The sequence below is a fragment of the Phlebotomus papatasi genome, chromosome 2 (assembly GCF_024763615.1).
Source record: "Phlebotomus papatasi isolate M1 chromosome 2, Ppap_2.1, whole genome shotgun sequence".
In the NCBI taxonomy this organism is placed as follows: Eukaryota; Metazoa; Arthropoda; class Insecta; order Diptera; family Psychodidae; genus Phlebotomus; species Phlebotomus papatasi.
In genome coordinates, this window is record NC_077223.1 from 33,164,778 (window position 1) to 33,172,714 (window position 7,937).

The window sequence follows — 7,937 nt, forward strand, 5'->3', positions numbered from 1 at the left end:
TTCCTTCGATGTTTTTCATGAAAATTGATTAGTTTTCATTAAGGATTGTTTCTGTTTATATTAATAGTGAATCAATCTTTAAATTTCGGGTGAAATTTCCCAGCTGAATTCTGTATTTCGCGTAAAAAAGTATATACTTTGTGAGGGTCTCTCCGGTGAGGTAGTGTTGCCTATTCCGGCAACATCTTTTGAAATTTCTTATTCATTTTATGTTTTTTTTTTCGATTTCTGAGTTCTCCAATGTCCATAGAAAAAAGCATAGCTTCTATGAAAAATATGATATGGAAAAGGCCTTGGAAGAGTTCAGGAAGGGCAAATTGCTACGGGAATCTGCGCGTTAATTTGAGATGCTACACTTCAGGTCTTCAGGACAAATTTTACGGAAGATCTTAGGGCTTGTGGGTCATATAAACGTATTAAACTAAATATTAAACTCGTTCCGTATCATGTTTTGAAATTTTCAATCCGTTGCTTCACAAAAGGTTGTCACAAACAAGGTGACCAGAATTTCAATCAAAGTGACCGAAATACTACCCAAAGCAATGTCCACATTTTTACTAATTTTTCAATATTTTAGGAGGTGATTTAAAGAAAACAAAGATGATAAACTAGTCTTCAAGGGTCCACACAACCCTCCCGAAAAGGAAGTAACAAAAAATATCAATATGAATTAAAAATATTGCATTGTAAAGTTAGGACTTCGGTGCTTATATGCAACTATACCGAAATTTGGCACACTTATGGCCTCTACACACTAGAGAAAATTATGTCCATATTGAAGAGTTTTTCCTACGTAAGCGTAGGGAATTTGCTTCAATATGGACATAAATTCCTCTATTGTGTAGAGGCCATTACCCTAAGTCTTTTAAGATAAATAAAAGAAATTTACGTTATTCGAAGGCATGAACGTTCGAAGGGAGAGTACTTTTCCCTATTATTTTCGGGCGACTCAAGCTTTCGGACAACTGATTTTTTTCTATGTTCTTAATGGATTTAACCGATTTAACCCACATTTCTTTTCAGGAAATTTGACACATTGGACTAGCTATTGGAATATAATATTATTATGGGTCCAATTCATTAAAAACATATTAAAAAATGAGTTGTTCGAAGCCTGAATCATCCGAAGGTAGCGCGCTGACCCCTAAATCTTTCATCATATAGTCAAGTGTGCTAATCTGGGCGCTTCGCTATCTGGATCGTTCTCTTTAAATTTGACGGAAAACAGAGAAGATGTTTAACTTATCAATGGATTCTTACGGTATTCACCACAAATACAGGTGCAATTTTCCTAGTAAATCTTTTTTGAATATCTATTTCCGTGTTTCTACTTGAGGTCACGACTTTACCCGTCTTTCTTTCTCTCTCTCTGTTTTTTTTTCTGTACAATATTAGCCATGAAAATAACTTTGTGAGAGTTGAATATCTCAAATTTCCACTGAAGAACTAACAGTGCAACTCTGGGTTTTACAAGAAATAGCAAAAATGACTCGAATGATTAAAAAAAAATTATGGAAAACTTGCTTATGTTACGTCTTGCAACATTAAATCCATGTGGAATGAGAACACTATCGACCATTGCAAATTCTCCAACTTCCAACTTTGTTTCCAATGTCTCTCTTTTAGCCATTCTCTCTGCATCCACCTATTCTCTGACCAATCTTTTCCTCTTTTACTCTCGTCACCTGATTCTTCTAACTGTAAAAACGTGCTTTACGGCAATCTGGCACATCAATTTCTTGCCTCTTTTCTCATGCCCAAAGACAAGGTGAAGAACTTGAAGAGTTTTTTTTCGCGGAAATAGTCGTAGGTTCGGTAGATGGGATTTTGCATTGCCCTTGGAAAAGGCCTATTCTGTGGAGGTGGGGGTTGAAACCATTGGAGCAGAGTGGTAAAAGCGTAAATTAAGGAAAATAAATTTACAAAAGAGGATGATTTGGCTGTTTTTTTTTCTAAGAAAGTTTCTTATAAATCAATTGTTGCTGGTATACGTGTTTATTGTTAAAGGCGTCTACACATTGGGAGCAATTTTCGTCAAAAATTGCGTTTTTGATAGAAATTTGACGTTTCCCCCTACAACGCTGCAGGGAATTTCCTTCAAAAAAAGCAATTTTTGACGAAAATTGTGCTCAATGTGTAGACACCTTTAAGGGGAATCTCTAAAAAAAATCAATGTATGAGCTTATCAGGGTAGGAGGGGCTCTTGGAAAAAATTTCTGAAGAATGTGCTGATTCTCATGTGAACTCGTTTTTCATTGCACTTTCTCCCTTCCATTCATATGCTTTCCGGAAATTTTCTCACAATTTCTAGAATGCCAGTATTTCAGTGAAAATAAAAGATTTATATTTTTTCTATAAATTTTCAATTGTTAGAGGGGGGAAAGTGTGAAAATTAGTGAATTGTGGTAAGTAAAATCTTTTAAATTTGGATGATTTCAATTAATTTCTGCAGCCAAGAATTCTTCAATAAAACACCTCAGTGTGAATTACATAAGAAACATGCCCAGAAGCTCATGTGTGAAGAGAAACGACGGATAAATAACAAAATTTTATAAATAAATAATTTCACGTAAGACTATTGCGTAAAATGGACCTGAATTGAGGTTATGTTTCAAGGATTGTCAAGAGGTAAATTTTTCTTAACAATTCCTCAGTTTTAGATCAATTTTCCAATTTAATGAACTAATATCTCACCTCTGGATGAAATTTTTGATCTTTTCCGGATGATTTTGGGTTTTTATAGGGAGTTTTTTCACGTTCCAAATATGAAGGATGTTTCCTTCAGCTCAATGGAGCCGGAAATTGGTTGAATGACTTTAAAATACGCACAAAGACGTGAAATAACACTTTAAACAGATTTTTTGGATAAAAACTGAACACTTTTTCTCCGTCCGGAGACACAGAAAAACCCACAATTTTCACTAGCGAAGCCTCAATTTTTTCAGGCTCTCAAGCACCACGCTATCGCTTAAAATTCACTCACTTTCCCACCAATTTAAGTGATAATTCCTTACAATAGACAACTAGATAGACACTCAGTTAATACTCAATGGACTGTAGTACGATAAGATGTTGATAAAAGTATTATTTTCTCTGAAATAATGTAAGAAAATCCTCGTGGAATTGTAGCTCAAATAGGTCTTTACTTCAGCGATTGCGAGCAACTGAAGTTGTTTTGTTCGGGCGCTTGAATTGGCAGCAGCGCCACCACTCACACCACCAAGCACCATCTATCTTACACGGTCAGTCAGCCAATCAGCGACTGAGATGGAAATGGCATGATGCGCTACGTCATCTGCGCATCATTGTGTGAAATGGTATGACCCGCGAGGGCGCGCTCGAATCAATACAAAAACATGATGGAATTCCTCGGAAATGTCGCAGCAATCAAATATTAGAGCTTTTGGGGGCTTCTTCCGTGTCCGGAAGTGTCAAATATTGACTGATTTTGTCCCAGAGTACCCCACAGACGGGATGACGCAAGCCAATTGTGGAAATCTCACTTCAAATCATGCCAAAAATTCCGTCGTTTCTTTCGCACGTGAATCATTTTCCATCAGATGTTTGCCACAATGGGAGGTGTGTTGCACATTGTGACGACATTCGGTGTCATGAATCACCCAAAAATACATCGTACGATGGGGAGAATGAGTGTGTGAGTGGGCTGGGGGGGGCGATACAGAAATGAGTTCAACGGAAAAGACCATTTGAAAAAGCTTGTTTATCAACAAAACAACCATTCCAGACGGGTCAAGAATCTCAAGGCAAATGCCCAGTGCGACTGGCAGGAATAGAGACGAAAACACAATCAACGTAGTAAATTAAAATAGATTTACTGAAAGGGCGGAAAAAACCAAAGGCTAAAACTCCCGCCAAAGCGTCATACACCCGTCATACCACACAATCGCTTCCTAATCACCAAAAACATTCACATCAAACCCACCAAGAGATTCCTCGGAATATACCCACAAAAAGTGAAGATAGTAAAACACAGATAAAACAATAAACCACTCACCAAAAAAGAAAAATATGCAGAGGTTTTTCTTCTCAAATTCGCGCACAACAAAACGCACCATAAACAGACGAATTATGGCGAAATACGTTACACTTCGTGGCGAAATAGGCGAAGTGCTGACATCGCTTTCCGAGCAAGAAAAACTGTTATAACCCGGCCGGCTATCTACTATGTACAAACTCAGTATATGCCCGGCAGGCTATTCGTACTGGCTTTACAGATCGTAATGAGCATATACAGTGTATTTATGTGAGGAAGGTACTTATTAATCGTATCGAGACTTTGAGACACTTTATTTGGTATTGGTATTACAATGTAATCATTACAAAGTGCCTCGTGTTGGAAGAATCTCGTTAGTTAAATCAGCATTTGTCGTAACTTCGTTTTGACAACTTTTCAGAAGAAATTTTCAGTTCAATATTATTTTTCTTAAAAATGAGCCCCGAATGCGATACTTTTGAGTCAAAATAATAAAAGTGGCACTAATAAACTGTAAGTTAACTCGAGAAAATCTTTATAAAATGATTTAAAACATGAGATATTGAGATATGTGTTCGATGAAACACAATAAGATTTTATCGTAACTTCCATCGTTTATAAAGCCGTAACTTCCAATGTATGGAGATTCTGGAAGTTACGACAATTTTCAAAAACACATTATTGTAGAGCTTAAATTTCCCGCCTTATAGCAATAAATGCTCTGCTGAGGCAACCCTAAATATTCGAGACGCAATGTCTCCTTTCTAGGCCAGCGCCTCTGGTGATGGTGGAGACGACTGTAATAGTTTAGTCGATCGTGCGATCTCAGTGAGTGCGGACGTGAGTCCGTCTTGAGTCGTACAAGTGATAGGACATAGTGCGGAGAGCTCGCGACAGTCTGGAGCCCACACCAGTCGATTGCATAAGCAGGTCACCTCCTAAGTATATTAGATTTAAGAGTAGATATTGCTTGCCCCCTATATCTTTTTCAGAAGTGGGATGATGGGGCAAGAATCCCCTGAATCCCTGAAAGAGTTTGTGAGGATTGCAGAGTAGCCATCATGACGAAATTGGTCGCAATAGATTGAATGGTGCGAGTGAGGGGGCATTAAGCATCATGGGGCAACAGGAAAATTCCTGTCGTACACAGGAATTCAGATAAGTGACCCAACTTGGGGAAAATTGCGTTTTATTGGAATTTTAGAAAGAGAAAAAAAAAACAATTAATGTTGCGCAATAAGGGAAAATTTTATTCAAAAGCAAAGAAATAATTAATTGAGATATATTGTTGATTTTGAGGTATGATTCTCGCCGTGAATAGAGGCTGAATTTCCGGAAGAAATGCGATATTTCGGGAAAAAGGTGGTTATTGCGCATCATATTGGAAATTGCGTCAGAAAATTTCCTATTGGTTCAAATTGTGCCATAAAATATCACGCGATCTCCCCTAGCGGAAAGGAGGGGAAACTTGTTCGAAAATTGTCGAAATTGCAACAGTGGCGCGACTGACGGGGGAAAAAAGTATTAGTCGTTGGCGAAAAGTTGGCTGAGGCAATTGCATTGTCAAAAGTTGCTATTTTTTGTGGAAAATAAAAGAAATTATTTACAAATTTTCATACAAAAGTGTTCAGACGCGATTGTAGAAGGTGTTGTGTTGTGTGTTTGTCACGCAGGTAAGGAATATTCCGTGAGAATGACTCGAAAAGGAGATGACGCAATTTGCACACAGAAGCCGCCATATTGAGACATGGAATATTTTTGTGAATATTTCAGAATGCCGCGTCTTAGGAGGACAGGTACTGACCCACCAGTGCCCAGAGAGTCGCCCACGGGACAGAGCTCAAGTTACGATGGTGCTCCAAGGATTGGGCCCCAAGAAATTGCCACCATCATCCCCAGGTTCGATCCGGATGATCCCAGTTGCATGGATTGTGAGCTCTGGATTGAGGATTGTAGTACTGCCAAGGAGATGTATGGATGGAGTGACAGTGCTGCAATCCTGTACAGTTCCATGAGGCTGAGGGGTACCGCGAAAGTGTGGTATCATGCCGCCAAGGGGCAGCTACAGACATGGGAAATGTTCAAGAGGGATTTCATCGACAATTTCCCTGTGAAAGTCAGCATCCCTGGGATCCATGAACAGCTGAGGAAATCCCAGAAGTCCAAGAATGAGACAATAATAGCGTATTTTCACCGGATGTGCGCTTTGGGAAGAAAAATTTCTCTTGACGACCAGACAATGAAGGAATACATCATTGGGGGGATGTCACCAGAGAGCCGAAGGGCTACCTTGAGGAATCGGTCATATCCTTCCTTGACCAAGCTACTCCATGCTCTTCTGGAAACTGAAGAGAAGTGTAATTCAGAGAAAAAGGATGAGAAAAATGACCGTCACAAGGCCGGATCGTCACGAGGGTACAATCGTGGTTCAAAACAGACAGACAGGTATCATCCCTATTCCTCAAGCTCTCGTGGAGGTTTACGAGCGTCTGAGAATGCAGGAAGATATCAACGGGACAGGAAGGAGAGCCCAGATGAGAACTTGGAAAGAGATAAAGTCAAAGGTGAGAAGTTTTCCGGAAAGACTGAATTTCGAGACAACCGGAAATGCTATCATTGTAAGCAACCTGGACATTTGATCGCAAATTGCCCGAAAAAGCCCAAGGATTTTCAGATAAGGGTGGTCGAGCAACTCCCCACCCTGCCAAATAAAAAGGGGTTGATCAAGGAGGCTGAAGTACAGGGTCAGAAGGTGAAAGCCTTTGTGGATTTCGGAAGTGACTGTACTATTGTTCAAGAATCGGTAGCTAAACGGTTGAAAATAAAATGGCAAAAAGGGACAATTTCTTTGACGGGTTTTGGGGGAGTGAAAAATAAAACAAAAGGTAGCGCCCGAGTTAAGGTGAATTTAGATGGTGTTGAGAGAGAGGTTGTTTTACATATTGTCCCGGATGAGATGCAAAATCACGAGATGATAGTTGGACGTGATTTTTTCAATGATCCCTTTGTGGTGTCATTGCGTACCTGGAATGATCTGATAATCACCGATAGTGCCAAAAAAGATGTCCATGTGATGGAAGTGGAAGTTGAGATGGAAGATGAAATTAAAACACCGATTGAAATTTCTGATGATATGATTTCAGTGGGAGAGGGTGTCAGTGACTCGATAAAGGAAAGGCTAAAGGAACTGGTCAAGGAAAATCGTCAGTGTTTTTCCTTAGACACATCAGAACTGGGGCATACCACAATAGAGGAGATGAAGATCCAAGTTATTTCCGACAAAATTATCAAGTATGGTCCCTATCGAATTCCATATGCTCTCAAGGAGGAAGTCCGGATGAAAATTGAGGAACTGCTCAAGTATCAGATAATTGAGCCGTCAACTTCAGAGTTTGCCAGCCCAATGGTGGTTCTCCGGAAGAAGAATGGAGGTATAAGGATTTGTATCGACTACCGGAAAATTAATGCGATAGTGCGGAAGGAGCACTTCCCGATGCCAAACATCGAGGAAAAGCTAAATGATTTGGCGGGTAAGAAACTTTTTAGTTGTCTGGACTTGTATATGGGATACCACCAAATCAGTGTTGCCGAGGAATCCCGGAAATATACAGCCTTTGTAACACCGGAGGGTCTGTATCAATATCGTCGAGTGCCTTTTGGACTTGCAAATTCCCCAGCAATCTTCATGAGGGTGATTGCTCATGCACTACAGTCTCTGAACAAAAATGATGTAACCTGTTTTATGGATGACATACTAATCTCTACAACTGATGAAGAGACACATCTTAATACATTGGGTGATTTGTTCACTGAACTCAGGAAGTATAATCTCACACTCAATATTGAAAAATGTCAGTTCATGAAGTGTCAAATTTCTTACTTGGGACATGAGATTACAGAAGAGGGAGTGTCCCCAGGTAACATCAAGACCCGAGCCATATCT

At 39.5% G+C, this 7,937-nt stretch overlaps 1 protein-coding gene across 3 annotated transcripts in view; it reads right to left on the minus strand.

Annotated features, from left to right (window-relative positions):
• The window catches only part of LOC129803504 (long-chain-fatty-acid--CoA ligase 4), a 53,304-nt gene extending 49,189 nt beyond the window's left edge, over positions 1-4,115 (minus strand). The window contains exon 1 of one of the 3 annotated variants that reach the window (XM_055850111.1): positions 4,016-4,115. The gene's annotated coding sequence lies outside the window, so the exon portion shown is untranslated. Of the gene's footprint in view, positions 1-2,694; positions 3,209-4,015 lie in introns of those variants that run through there. The other 2 variants (XM_055850110.1, XM_055850112.1) reach the window with 2 other exon arrangements.
• Between the last annotated feature and the right edge of the window lie 3,822 nt (positions 4,116-7,937).